The sequence below is a fragment of the Trachypithecus francoisi genome, unplaced genomic scaffold (assembly GCF_009764315.1).
Source record: "Trachypithecus francoisi isolate TF-2019V2 unplaced genomic scaffold, Tfra_2.0 Lachesis_group5, whole genome shotgun sequence".
NCBI lineage: Eukaryota > Metazoa > Chordata > Mammalia > Primates > Cercopithecidae > Trachypithecus > Trachypithecus francoisi.
Window position 1 is genome coordinate 116947400 of NW_022681470.1, and position 15945 is coordinate 116963344.

The window sequence follows — 15945 nt, forward strand, 5'->3', positions numbered from 1 at the left end:
TACCTATCTTATCTTCTTTGGCTTATTTCAACAATGTGAGATGGGAATATTATTTTCATTTTATAGATGAAGAAACTAGGATGCAGAGAATTTAAATAAATTGTTGAAGTTTATATAACCAATAGATAGTGAAGCAGTGCTTTCAACCTAAAACCATAAACCAAGTATTCCCTTTTTATATCACATTATTTCACATCAAATTTCTTTAGCAAAATAACCATGCTTAGAAAATGCAAAAACTATGATTAGATGTATTATTTTATAGAATTATTTTGAATTATGTTATATATAGATCTTAGAAATAAATTCACTTAAAGTTTATTATATTTTTATTACTTTAGAGTTTCCAATGTCTTATTGTTTTTAATTGTATTCTAGACAGACTCTCTATCCAGTCTACTATCAAAGATTTATAATTAAACTTCCCTAAATAATTTCAGTAACTTTACTGAGATACACTGTGTATCTCACACAATTTATTAATCCATTTTAAATGTACAACTCAATAAATTCAGTATATTCATAGAATTCTATAGCACATCATCACACAACACCTGAATCTAATTTTAGAACATCCCAATCACCTTAAAAAGAAACCTTGTGCCCATTTATCGTGACTCTGTATTTCTCATCCCTCTTCTTAGGTGACCACTAATCTACTTTCTGCCTCTTCAGATTTGCTTTTTCTTGTCAGTTCATACAAGTGAAATTATGTATGTATTCTTTTGTGTCTGGCTTCTTTTACTGAGCATAGTGATCTAAGAATAATTGAAGGTTAATTTATTATTAATGTTATTACTGCTCAAATATCTCAAAGAGACATACTCAATAGTGAGTTCAAAGAACATTAGAGCCAAAATTCCTTCATATATACATTATATAAATTATATATCTATATAGATATACAGATCTATAGATAGATTTATAGATATATAATTTAGTCTATGTGGGAATATAAAATAATGTGTACCATTACAATTTAAAGATAGAGTTTACTTATTTCTTCTCAAATTACAAGCCTATACTCATATTTAGTGGGTAATAGTTTTGAGTGAAGTGTATTAAACACAAATGAATCCTAAAAAAATTAGAATAGGCTAGAATGAGCAGAAATTACATAAGACAATACTTTGAATATTCCCATTACTATAATACAAATGAAGGTACTTTCAATTTCTAAAATTCTACATTTTTCCAAAAGGCATTTCTGTTGTTATCAATTTTGCAACTTAGAAAATTTAGAAACATATACTTGAATAATGACAGCTTATAATCAAAATTACCTGAATTTATTTGAAATGTACGTGCATGGGATTGAAAATATGTAGGGGGTGGTATTGAAAATTGACCTTTATAATCATGGAATCTGAAAAAAAGGGCACTTTTTTTTAGGTAAAAATATTGGTTAGTTGTTTTTCATAAAAAATAATGTGCATGAATTTCAGTTGCTTCTAATTCTCAATTTAGAACACTTTAAGTATATGGAGGTTGTATTTCTGATAATTACTGACAAAAGTAATCATTATTAAATATACAAAGATAAAAATTACTGACAAGAAAAAAAACAATGGAAAAAATATAAGATTTTAAAAAACTGTATTCATTTTTAAAATAAAAAAATCTGCCAAATTCAGAAAGAAACACAAAATAATAAACAGAAAAGTCTAGAAGTGTTATGCTTCCGGTCTTAGTCCATGCTGCTGTAACAGAGTACCACACACTGGGTCATTTATAATGAACAGATACATATTGGCTCACAGTTCTGGAGGCTGGGAAGTCTAATATCAAGGTGCCAGCATCTAGCAAGTGCCTTCTTACCATGTTTTAACATGGCAGGAAGCATTACATGACAGAGGGCAAAAAGAGTGTCAGAGAGATAGCAAGAGGAGGTGAACCAGCACTCACAAAAAGGAAGCCACTCCCTTCATAGTGTTATTAGCCTATTCATGTGGGCAAAGTTCTCATACCTAAACACATTTTAAAGGTCCTGTCTCTCAATACAATTACAATGGCAATTAAACTTCAGCGTGAATTTTGGCCAGGACAAGCAGTCAAACCATAGAAAGGTTCTAAAGCGAACAGAGGTAGCCAAAAGCTAGATTCCTTTTTTTTTTTTTTTTTTAAATATGCCCCCAGCTAACAGAAAAAAAAAAAAAAAAAAAGGACTGCCCATGGCTTACTTACGTGCTCATTAATGTAACAGGATCCTTAGGGTGTTGCTTCACCAGCTGGAAACCTCTTAGGCTTGCAGTGCCTCTGCATGAGTTTTGTTCCTGCCCATTGGGCTTGTTCCACCCACTCGGCCTAGCAGGCTGTGCTCAGCTCATGCTACCAGCCTGGATCCTACACCTGCCAATGGCGAGTCAAGCACTGAATAGCGAGAGGTGTATGAGCGAGCAAGCATGGGGTCCGGCCAATGCACACAGCCAGGCACACTGGCTGCTGTGGTGGGGAGGCAGCTCCAGCCACTAGCACAGGCATTGACTCCATGTGAGGCTGCAGCTGGATGAGATGGGCTGCAAGCAGCTTCCACTATGGACATTGGTGTCTGGATGAGGGGAATGTGGTGGCGCCAGAAAGCTTAGAGATGCCAGGAACTGCAGAGACCCAAAGAGGGCGTTATAGTGTGTCATAGCCCTGCCTCGGGGAGCCCGGAGGTCTGAGTTCCCAGAAGGTGGCCACAGCTCTTCTCCCCTTCTCGTCACCTGCAGCATGATGAGCAGGGAGGAAGGTGAGTTTCAGAGGGGACATGTTTCAACCCATTTGTGTTACAGCTCTTTCAGTTCCACCATCCTGTTCTGGCTCATGGCTCCTCGGCTGGCCTAGCCTCGCTGCTGCTTTCTACTGCGTACGGCAGCTACCCCATGCTGGCAGAGGGCGGGAGGGCTATAGTGTTACAGCAGCTGTGGCTTGGGGAAATCTCGAAGTCTGGGACCCCAGAAGGGTTGCTGCTCTTCACTCTTGCAGTCCAGGAACGTGTCATCACCCGAAGCTTGCTGAGCTGGCCAGGAACGTGTAACAGTTCCTTTAGTTCCGGCCGTTTGGCAGGTCCCAAGTTCTTGTCCGGAGTCCAGGAAGAATGAGCTTACATAGACAACTGGAGGCTGAGCAAAGCAGAAAGGAACTTTATTGACTGACAGAATAGCTCCCAGCAGAGACCAGACCTGCAGTTGGTAGTTCATATCCACAGGCAGGTCGCTCCAAGGAGAGTCTGAGTGTGGTTAAGTCTGAGGTTTTTGTGGGCTCAGAAAGGAGGAAGTGCATGCTGATTGGTCCATGGGTGGCCCTGGGCGGGTCTGATGAAAGCACCACTCAATTGGCCGAAAGGTATGCAGAAAGTTCGCACTCTGGGTAATGGACTTCACCCTGAATTGTCAGCCCAGCCTCCAGGCTTCAGGCCTCCCTGGCTTGAAGGTGTGGTTTCACCACGGACCTGCTCCTTCCCACCTAGGAACCTGTCTGCCCCCCCACAGTCATTAACATGCTGTCCACAGTGCCCAGGTTGTCAGCACCAATGAGGCATCTTCAGGCCCACACTGCGCTGCCTTCAGCCCCCTGGACTCCCTCCTGTGGTCAATGACGCCCAAAATCTGAAGGGGGTCAAGGCAGCATGGGGCTGGCGTGTCAGCACCACGCCAAGTATGCACACACCTGACAAGGTTGCGACAGCACCTGGGCTTTGTCACGACTTTGCTCTGCCTTGGAGCAGGTACAGGGAGTGAGAAGAGGTCAGGGAGCAGGAGCAGACACTTCTGAGCATGTGAGGGCAGGGGGCTTCTTGGGCCCCCAAGAGTAAAGGGATGCTTGGGTCCGGAGCCACCGCTGGGTGGTTGCAGCTGTGCCCAGGAGCATGGGTTCCTACAGTGCCAGATTGGTAGGCATGATGTTCCTGCTTGGGTCACCTATTCCCTGTCCCCGCTGGCTCCATGGGGCTTGAAGCCCTGCCATGTCTCCCCCACTGAAGCCGGCAGACGCCCCAGATGGGTTGATACTGCCATCTAGGCATTAAAACAGAACCAGGCAGCCACAGCTGAATAAGAGAGTGAGCGTATATTCTGTATTCTCAGAAAAATGTAGAGGTGTCACAGGACCTCCCTTGGGACAAGCCAAACTAGTTCTTGTTTTCTGTGTCGAGATAGACTGCAGCTGGAAATTCCCCAAATGACCACCAACAGACGACCTGAAGCCAGCCAGTAAATATAATTGTGATGTCCTGTTTAAAGGCCTCCAATCTAGACCTAGCAACTGATTCCCTCATTCTACGGTTTTTGCATTTATAATCTACTTTCCTACTCCTGCTCAGAGCACACTTGAAAAGACTGCATCCTCCCAATCTGTACATTGCTTTTAGAAAACAAAATTTCCCTTTTGTCTGTGCACATCTCAGGTATTTTATTAACATTTCATAGTGACAAGGATTGGATTTGAAGCAGCGCCAAGCTCATTCCCAATGCCAACCAGACCAATACATTGACCCCTACATGAGCTCTTTATGTTCAGTTGTTTCCCTACTGCACAGGGGAGGAATCAGATAGACCCTCTCAGATCCAGGATCTCCTGTTTTAAGCTGAGGTCTCAGCAACTTAATTTTCTTCAGAGAGCCTTCCCATCTGGCTCCACAGGGTACCCATTTGTGGATTACACTTGCACTTGGCAGATTTTGTTCACCCTTTTGGGGGTACACTCAGGCTTTGTGGGGTAAGCTAGTCAAAATTTCAGTTTTGAGAGGATGCTCACACTTTGTTTGGACTTGAAGGGACACCTACATAAGTTGATTGCTATGGGTAACCTAGGTTCTAAGGGAATGGTCTCTAACCAACTGCCATTTCAGTGGTTCAGTTACTGACCAACCACCATCAGGTACTCTGGCGGTTTTTAAAATGTAAAACTTTAAAATCAAACTAAAACAAAGAGGAGTCTGCACGTCTCAAAGATAATAAGGGGATTTCAGCACTTCTGAAAGCTCCAATTACAAGTGGGAATATATCCAAGTTTTCAAAGTAGACTAATCTGAAGACAAGTGATATCTCCAAATACTTGAAAGGCTCCCAGACACTAAGGTGGAGAGCCCTATGCCTCCCTGCCCCTCCCACGCCCTGCATTCCACCTCCACTTTTTCCTTCTCACCACCACCTTCATCATGTGGAACACTGTGAGAACTCAATGCCCCAGTTGCAGCACAGGCCCTTTGAGCCCTTCTGACTCTTCCATGGTTGCAAAGAACTGGGTGAGTCTCTTCTCCATTTCAGACCTCCCACTTCTTTAATGATCCAGAGTTTTATTCAGCAAGTTGCTCTCCTTGGCAAAAGGGTAAGTTTTCCTTGAGATGTTTTGTTTTCTAAGAAGGGGATAATTCTCTGTGGTTCTCCCCCATACGGACATTAATACATTTATATGCTATTTCCCCTATAAATCTTCTTTGTGGGTTGAATTTTTCATTGAATCTTCAGAGAGCAAGGGGGAAGCTTTCCCTTGGCCTTCACAGTTTTGTCACTGTCATCAGGATGAACAAAGCCACTCTGTTTTTTCTTAAAGTCACAGTGAAGGGAACTCGGGGCCTGACAAGCCAGCAGAAGATTAAGATTTTCTTACTAGTCAGACTCCCAGTCTCTAATACTCTGGACTCTAGCCAAGCAGAAGGCAAAAATCGGTTTGTCTTCTCTACAGTATCTTAATTAGTGGGAAAAAAAGGATTGGTGTGAATAATCGTGGGTATAGCAGCACTTCTGTTTTTTAGTAATTTTTGATATGAATATTCATATTGTTTGATTCCTTTGAATCTCAGACATAGTCTATCCAATTGTCTGTCTTCCTGTTTTGTTCTGTCATAATGAGGTATACCACAGCATGGAACATGAAAGTATAATTATTATAAGACTATTGTTCAAGCCAACTCTGCAGAATGATCAGTTTGCAGACTTGATCAGACTGGTATATAAACTTTGCTTTGGGTCCTCAAAAAAAAAAAAAAAAAATTAGATGAGGTGCTTTTCTGTTCTTGATTTATGTCCTTGAGAGCTTGACTTGTGGCCAAGTAGGAGCACTTTCTTTCAGTGTCTGCCATCAGGGGGAGGGCATTATTTTCAGGTTATGTCAGGTGACCAGTCTGAAAATGGCTGGGAAGCCAGGGCATATAAGATTTTAAGCAGCACGCTTTTTGTTCTGAATGTGTCATACTTTGGGGGCAACCTGTTCTAAGAAACACCATCCCTGAGGGCTTTTGTCATCTCAACATTTTTTGCCCAGTTAGTCCTGGGAAAGTCTAATCCCAAAAGTACCTACCAGGTGTCACAGATTAGTGGATCTGTGACTGTTAGCCCACCTCCCCTTCTGGGTTGCAAGAGGTAATATAGTTTGGACATTATCTCCCCACCCACCTACTGAACACTCTCTTGTTTCTGCTTTCATGAAGTGATGTGCCTGCTCCTGTTTTGTCTTCCAACATGATTATAAGCCTCCTGAGATCTCGCCAGAAGTAGATGCCAATGCTTCCTGTATAGCCTGCAGAACCATGAGCCAATTCAACCTCTTTTCTTATAAATTGCTCAGCCTTAGGCATTTCCTTATAGCAATGCGAGAATGGACTAGCACAAGAGATAATGTATGCATAAATGCCATTTTTAACCATGTGTGTCAACAGGAGTCTTTTGCCATTTTAGCTATTTTGGGGAGTAAGTTTTCATGGGGGAGATCTTTGGAATTGCCATTTCTATGCCCTCTCAAGGAAATAGCTTTATCTCGACTGGCAAGAACTTATTCTAAAACTGGAAAATTACATCCTGGGCTTTTCATGAAGAAAGTATTGGAGTCTTCATTTAAATAAATATACCATGGAAAATTCCATTGTCAATGGCTAGAAGATTCTTTAAAGTAGACTCTTAATACAAAGATTTTTAGAGATCTGTCATAGTAAACAGTTCCTTCATTTGTATTTATAGAAAGTTTAAGTTGAATAAGAGGCACATAAATGTCATAGCCTGCCTTAGAAATTGTCTTGACAAAATTAAAGAGCAAAAATTTGACCTAAAACAAAGTTAAAATCTTTTGTATGCTTAAACTCCTTGCCTTGTATTCTCTGCAGGATTTATTAGAAAGCACTCCATCCTATAGTCTAGTCACTAAGATTCTCTACTCTCATTGCTGTGGTCTTAGTTTGATTCCCCAACAGGGTACTGATCCCATTTATTTTTAAATTATCTGCATGACCCTTAAACTTTTGGGGTATCCATTTGTTATTGATTATTTTCCCTTCAGTGGACAGCATTTGATTTCTTATCTTTTACTATCTGTAAGGCATGTGGGGACTTGGGGGCTTTATGATTAGACCAGCTGAAAAGCTGAGATGCTAGAAAATATGGTTGGACAGAAATGTGGGTTAGAAACCGTTTGTAGAAGAAGAATTTTCTTTCTTTGAACTACCTTTAGAGTGTTTCTGGATCTTGTGAGGACTGTTTTGCACATCTTTAGAGGCGACTAGTTTTTCATAACCTTAGTTGAGGCTTATTAATTTTCATGAATCACTTGAAAAGGTATTTTTGGTTTAAAAGAAAAAAGCCAGAGAAAGTGTTTATAAAAGTTAGGCCCTAAGGTAAAGTAGGAGTGCTCAGTTTTCAGAGCTATTCATGCTAAGTTGAGGCATGAAAAATGCCTTTTCTACAGTCAAGTAAAACCAGTGAACCAGTTCCTGCTGTCCATGCTGAGATAGACTGTAGCTGGAAATTTTCCAAATGAACACCAACAGATCACCTGAGGCCAGCCAATAAAAAGAGACTTTTAATGTCTCTCATAAAAACCATCCAATCCAGTCCCAGTACCTGATTCCCCTCCTCACACCCATCCATCTGCTGTTTTTGCCTGTATAATAATCTACTTTCCAACCCCTCCTCAGAGCACACTCTTTTTGCACCGAAGGCCGTGACTTATTCCCAATCTGTAGATTGCTTTTGAAAAATGAAATTTTCCTTTTGTCTCCCTTGTCTTTTTTTTAACACCTTTATGATAAAAACAACAAGAAATGCTTACTTTGTTGTAGAGGCTTAGTGCAAGAAATTGTGATAGGACTTCTTATCAATGAAAGGAGGCTGAACAAAGCTGTGATCATTGCCCAGGATTATGGGGTATATAATACTATCATTAGAGAGAGTGAAATAAACCAGATTGAATGTCAAAAGCAGGAACTCAAATATTCCTAATACTTTTCAGGTGTTCTGGATCTCTCTGCAAGACATTGGACATGTTGCGGTGATGCGTAGATCCAACGGTCGAACAACTTGATTGGATGGAAATGCCTTGCCTATTCTGTAGCAGTGTGAATGTAAAATATGACAAAATAGTTTGGGACTTAGCACCAAGAAGGTACTCAATATCTGTGTGATTATTATCAGGAGTCACCTGAGCTGGGAGAGAGCTGAGCTGCCAAGTATTAGAATAGCCAATCAAAGCAACATGTCAATTAATGACTTACTGCAATGTCACAGGCGGGAATTTAAAACTGAAAAATGACTTACTGTAATGTCACAGACAAGAATTTAAAACTGAAAAATGACTTCCTGCAATGTTACAGAAAAGAATTTAAAACTGAAAAAATGCCAACTCCCGTGTCCCATTTCCTTCATGGAATGTGAGGCTGGTTCAGAATCAAATGGATCAGCACAGACATGGAGGCTGCCTCACTTTTGAGGAAGTCTCAACAAAAGACTCCAGCAGTTCTGTGGAATCTGAGTTGAGGGTAGGGTAAAAGGGAGATATAGGAGTAGAAAAGTACTAAGTGCTGGGGAAAGTGTCCTCAAGGTTTTCTCCCTCCTCCTCCTATTAGCAAACCTTGGGAGATACCTGAAAATAATTTTGTGCAAGGCCTCAGATAAAGAGACCTAGAAATGAAAGAGGCATGTGAATATGTGAAAGAACGTTACCTACCAGGGAGTTCAGAGTCCTTGAACGCAACTCCTTTCAGAAATGATAGTGCACTGGCTGTTTACCCCAACTGGTGAGGTAGGGCAGAGTTTCCTGAGGAGAGGCCCTGCAGTAAAGCCTTCATCATTGCCTAATGTCAGGCCTGAAAAATCACACCTAGGTTTTTGTTGTTGACGTTGTTGTTGTTTTCCTTAACTTTTATTTTAGGTTCAGAGATACATTTGCAGGTTTGTTATATAAATAAACTCACAATGAGATACCATCTCATACCAGTCAGAATGTCTATTATTAAAAAGTCAAAAAATAATAGATACTGGAGAGGTTGTGGAGAAAAGGGAGGAAAAAGGACACTTATACACAGTTGGTGGGAATGTAAATTAGTTCAACCTTTGTGGAAAGGGTGTAGTGATTCCTCAAAAACCTAAAAACAGAACTACCATTCAACCCAGCAATCCCATTACTGGGTATATACCCAAAGGAATATACATTGTTCCACCTTAAACACAAATGCACTTGTATGTTCACTGCAGCACTATTCACAATAGCAAAGACATGGAATAAACCTAAATGCCCATCAGTGGTAGACTGGATGAAGAAAATATGGCACATACACACACCAAGGTTTTTAACCAGGAGTCAAGTTGCTCAACTATATAAGGAGGATGTGAAAATCTTAATAATGCTAGATTTTATCTTTACTTGTAGAATACAGTAGTTACTCTTGTAGATAATAGGAGAACTCAAGGTGTGCTCTTGAAAGGTAGGATAACAAAATAATCCATTGGATTAAGTTTTTAAGAGACTCATAATGCCATCTCATTATATATAAATTAGGTAGTTATATCATGAGAAGGGAACATCAAAATGTGGAGGCAGGACATATATTTTAAACCTCAAAATCAAGAAGACTGTGAATATGTAAGTAAAAAAATGATATGGTGGCAGGAATAATAGGAAGATACGAGGTAACCTATTTATTATTATTAGGTTACTAATGTGTTGTAGGTTTGTGGGAGAGATACATATGTAGAATAAGTCATACACAGAGAATATAGTACACCGAATGAATTTGCAGAGAAAGTAAATAAATAGAACAAGCTCATTAGAGAAGTGAGTCTAAAGGAGAGAAACAATACTTTTTTGTCTGAGATGGAAGAGATGAAGAGGGAGAAAGAGGAAATTGAGTGAAAGATGTATCCAGTGGCCTCATATTTTTGAAATAATAAATTCTATTTGCAAAAATAAAGGAGATGCAAGTGGGAGATGCAAGGCTAAAGAGATTTAACAACAAAGTTGAGAGGATTGCTTCAGAAAATGGGATTGACAATCAATTGTAGACAAATAGGATTATTGATAATCAACTGGGAAAAATTGAGACTCACATATACTGTTAATGCATAGCATATAGAAATTATAAAAGCGGAATTTTTATTAAAAGATGGGGCAGAGGCCAGGCGCAGTGGCTCACGCCTGTAATCCTAGAACTTTAGAAGGCCCAGGTGGGCAGATCACGAGGTCAGGAGATCGAGACCATCCTGGCTAATATGGTGAAACCCCGTCTCTACTAAAAATACAAAAACAATTAGCCAGGCATGGTGGCGGGCACCTGTAGTCCCAGCTACTCGGGAAACTGAGGTGGGAGAATGGCGTGAACCAGGGAGGCAGAGGTTTCAGTGAGCCCAGATCGCGCAACTGCACTCCAGCCTGGGCGACAGAGCGAGACTTCCATAGGGGGGGAAAAAAAAGACTGGGGTAGAGAGTAGGGTTACAGTTTTGAGACTTTCCCAAAATAACATTGAAATTGAATTTTTTTTCATTTTTGTAATATTAATGAGAAAGTATGCATATTTGAAATAAAAGAATAAAGTCAAACAATTTTTGGATTTATTTTGCATACAAGGAAATTTTTCTTTAAGTTTAGGGTTTCTTCGGAAAAGTTTTATTTTCCTTGTATATATAGAAATGTGCAATCATTTAGAACAAAAATAAACCTATTTTTTAATGTAGATTCAGTCATCTATTGAATATCTGTGTATTTGTGTATGTATTTTATCCACTTTGAACATGTATTTCTCTGAGAATGTTACAAGGATGGTTTGTTAAAAATGTGAATTTCTGAATGCTAATAATAGCAAATATTTATTGTGGTTACAATGTGGCTTATGATGCAGTTACTTTTTAAATTCCCATTATAAATCTGAAGACACTGAGGTTTAGAGTATGTTTATGCCATATGCTAGTAATTACAATTCTGACTGCATCAGGAGTTTTGTTTTTATTAGTCATCTCACAAATGTTTGAGAAGAAATATGTAGTTTACTTTTTAATCTCTTTTTATTTTTCAGTGTAACAAAACTGAAATGGTACACTTGAGACTCAAATTAAGAGCCATCTTCCTCTCTTTGTGTTTGTAACAAACATAACAGTTTCCTCCTATGTGGCAATAGTCTGTGTACTACATCGTAGCGTTTTGCATAATTGCTGATTGTCTTCCTTCCCCCCCCCCCCCCCCCACAGGACATTTCACCCACAACTATAAACTGGGCAGAGAATGGGAGAAGAGCATGAGGAATCATGTAACAGCAATGGATAGCAGAGAAAAAAAAATCCTCTGGGGAGATTCATGGTTGGCACCAAAACCAGTAAAATGGGGGAACTAGTTTTTTCATTTACTCCTTCTTGATTACTCCTTGGATATCTACTGAGCCTCATTCTGAAGGTCAGAAAAGTGTAAAAAGTGACTAAGATTGAATTTATTCCAGATACGTCTCAAAATATTTAAAGCAGTACATGCCTATCCAATTGCTTTCTTCTAATGTTCAAGGAATTGTTCTATATAGTCAACCTTTAAAGAAAAAATATATATATATTTGAAACTGAAGAGAAGACAGTGTTACAAGAGGTGCATGTCTAGATAAACACAGTTTGCTACTGTTTTGGTAAAAATAAAGATCATTAAAAGAGAAAATAATTTGCTGCAGAACACTGAGTGTTGCACTTCTATTAAACAAGGTTTCCCCTGTTTCCTTAAAGTGTCATAACATAATTTGGATGTTTTCAATCTTAAAAGATTTGTATGCTGTGTCATAAGAATCATGTGCAGTTTCTTTAAAAGATATATGTTGTATCTTCGTCCTGTATTTGTAGAGAAAAATGTTTATAGTTAACACAGTGTTTTATAATTTACATAGAGAAGATAAAGTCCAGTGAAATTCAAATTAACAAGTGCAAAACAAAGAAAATGCTCAAACATCTCTTACATAATTATTTGTAGGTTTTATTTATTTGTATTGACAAATAATATTTGTATATATTTATGAGATACAATGTGATGTTTTATTATATGTATATGCTGTAGAATGATTAAATCAAGCTAATTAACATATTCATCACCTGACCAACTATTTTTGTAGCAAGAACTGTTAACATTCATTATTTCAGCAATTGTGAAACACAATCTCACTTATGTCTGGGATCTGGAAATGTCCATTTCATCTAAACAGAGAGTAGAAAAGTGATTACCAGAGGCTGAGAGGTGAATGTAAAAATAGGGGAAGGGTAGAGTTTGATCAAATGGTACATATTTCAGTGACATGAAAGGAATCAATTTTTTTGTTTTGTTTTATTTGTAGGGAGAACAGGGTCTCACTGAGTCACTCTGTCACCCAGATTGGAGTGCACTGGAGCAATCATAGCTTACTGCAGCCTCAAACTCCTGGGCTCAAGTGATCCTTTCACCTCACCCTCTGGAGTAGTTGGGACTACAGGCATGCACCACCACCATGCCTGCTAACGTTTGTATTTTTTGCAGATGAGGTTTCACCATGTTGCCTAGGATGGTCTCAAACTCCTGGGCTCAAGAGGTCTACCCATCTCCCTCTTTCAAAGTTCTGCTATTATAGATGTGAGCCACAGCACCCGACCAATTTTAATGATCTATTACACTGCATGGAGAACACAATTAATATTTGCAGAGTTTATATAGTTCACATCACGTTTGAGAAATCTGGCTCCTGGTTAAATAATCTATGGGTGATTTTTCAGGTCTGGCCATAGACGATTACAAAGGCTTTATTTAAATGACATGCTTGATGGGGAAAACCTGCCGTCACATCTCTATACCAGACGTAGTGCACAGATCATGACTTACAATGTCAAAGGGGAGCTGCAGTCAAACACTCAAGCCCCTTTGTGTGTCTGCCTATACACATATTTGCACTTTCAGCCCAGACAATTTCATCCCTGAGGTATCTTTATTTGGGGTCTCCAGAGACCTTTTCATAAAATTCGAGTAAGGAATGGGAAAAGTTGAAGATACTTTTCCTCACTCGAACTCAGTACTTTTCCACTCTTTGCCCTTTGCTTTTCTCTCATCCCATCCCAGAGTCCATAAAACTGCAGGAGTCTTTTTTGGGGGAGCTCCCTGGGCATTGAGAGGACCTCCGTGTCTGTGCTGAGCCCCCTTCAACTGATGTCCCTGGGGAGAAAATGGAATAGAGGTGGGACTGGGGATTCAGCATAATCTCTGGTATTAGCATCTTGCTTATACTATCTCAATCAGAAATTAAAGGTTTGATTGTTACTTTTATTTTGGGTTTGTTGCTTTGATTGGCTACTTGAGCATTGGAGATTTCAGCTGTCCTCAGCTCAGCTGAGCTCCTGACACAGTTACATAAGTTTTCTTCAGAGTTTTCAAAAAATAATTCTTAGTGTGTTAGTCACTCATTTAGATTCTGTCTCTTAACAGATATTTAAGGAGCAAACCCACCACCCTGCACTGAGCTAAGGTGCTAAGTGGTGTGCTACAAAATGGGAGAAACCAGCATTTTTACCCTTGAGGAAGTGTAGAAAGTGGAGAAAAGACTTCATAAAGGAGGAGATGCTTACTAACCCTGTAGAATTTTACAATAAATTATAATGGAGAAGTCAAGTCAGAAACGTAATGAAGGGGAATGCAGTGTTATCCTATAATCAGGATTGGGATACTTAGCCCAGAGAATGTGTTACTTGTACATAAAATAGGTGATGGCTTACCAGGCTAAAAAAGTCACATCACACTATCTCCATGTTCTGTCATGGAGAGAAGAGTATCTGGGAAAAGAGTGAACTGATTGTAGAAGGCTTGCTTGGAGAGAGAAGTCTTGGGAAAAAAACAAAAATGGGCAAGGGAGCTGGCACTAGACCCCAGTATTTTGACAGCAGTCAGCATGCAACAGGAGAAACAAGTGAGGGAAGCATCCATGAAGAGGAGACGGAAACCAAAGGAAATTAAATGCCCTACCATTGTAGCAGGTCTTGTGTTGTTTGCAGCAAAGAAAATGCATGAAAAATGTCAGTTATTACAGAGCTGAAATCTGAAAAGCTGCATTATTCTCATAGCAGTTAAATATTCAGCTTGAAGTTTGCTTATATGCTACACACAAATGTGTATTATATACTCATCTATATGTGTATATACATATTTAATATGTGTATATGCATAAATATTTAATCATGTACATTTGATTTATGCATATACATATACATAAATATTTAATTATGAGTAACCATAGGCATACAATGAGATCCATGAGATCCACTCAAAATAGCAGTGTCATACTGGTGCCTTGTTTTCCAAATCTCTAATTGATGAGTCATAACTGACTGAAATTCTCAGGCTATTGTGATCCAAGGAAATTCTCTGGTGTTATGTGCTTGGAGGCCTATGTTGCCAATATTTATAACTCCTGCAACATCTGCTGTATTTCAGCTCTCCCAGACAAACTGTCAAAATAATGAGATGCTGAAATGTGAATACATCTCAGTGTTCAAGATCCAAATCTGGCAATTCAGCTTTGTACATGTCAAAGGGAAGATAGCTCTATGGGATGATTTTGATTTGACAGAAATCTCCTACCTGCTTATCTATCACAATTGAAAAAATACGAGTCCACTCTATGATATTTAAAACTTCTAGGTCATAGAACACAATTTGAGCATATTCCAATGTGGACTCTAAATAAAGATCTACAATTTTAATTAATTGTCAATGAAATTAATTTAACTTCTTAAATTTACTTTTATTTATTTACTTTTTTATTATACATTAAGTTCTGGGATACATGTGCAGAACATGAAGGTTTGTTACATAGGTATACAAGGGCAATGGTGGCTTCCTGCACTCATCAACCTGTCACCTACAATAGGTATTTCTCCTAATGCTGTCTCTCCCCTAGTTCCCCTCCTTTGACAGACACCAGTATGTGATGTTCCTCTCCCTGTGTCCATGTGTTCTCATTGTTCAACTCCCACTTATGAGTGAGAACATGCAATGTTTGGTTTTCTGTTCCTGTGTTAGCTTGCTGAGAATGATGGTTTCCAGCTTCATCCACATCCCTGCAAATGACATGAACTCATCCTTTTTTATGCCACATTTTCTTTATCCAGCCAATCATTGATAGGCATTTGGGTTGGTTCCAAGTTTTTGCTATTGTGAATAGTGCTACAATAAACATATGGGTGCATGTGACTTTGTGGTAGAATGATGTATAATCTCTTGGGTATATACCCAGTAATGGGATTGCTGGGTCAAGTGGTATTTCTAGTTCTAGATTCTTAAGGAATTGCCACGCTGTCTTCCACAATGGTTGAACTAATTTATCCTCCAACCAACAGTGTAAAAGTGTTCCTATTTCTCCAGGTCCTCTCCAGCATCTGTTGTTTCCTCAGTTTTAATGAGCGCCATTCTAACTGGTGTTAGATGGTATCTCATTGTGGTTTTGATTTGCATTTCTCTAATAACCAGTGATAACCAGTGTTTATTGGCTGTATAAATGTCTTCTTTTGGGAAGTGTCTGTTCATATCCTTCACCCACTTTTTGATGGGGTTTTTTCTTGTAAATTTGTTTAATTTCCTTGTAGATTCTGGATATCAGCCCTTTGTCAGATGGACAGATTGCAACAATTTTCTCCCATTCTGTAGGTTGCCTGTTCACTCCAATGATAATTTATTTTGCTGTGCAGAAAGCACAACAATTAAATCTAAAATTTAGT

At 39.1% G+C, this 15945-nt stretch overlaps 2 long non-coding RNA genes across 2 annotated transcripts in view; one reads left to right on the forward strand and one right to left on the reverse strand.

Annotated features, from left to right (window-relative positions):
• Positions 1-15945, reverse strand: part of LOC117074818 — a 43163-nt gene that overhangs the window by 9390 nt on the left and 17828 nt on the right. The gene's annotated exons all lie outside the window — the stretch shown is intronic.
• Positions 4853-11809, forward strand: LOC117074819. The gene is made up of 3 exons (XR_004433718.1): positions 4853-5310; positions 8203-8355; positions 11431-11809. It is a non-coding gene; the product is annotated as an uncharacterized LOC117074819 (long non-coding RNA).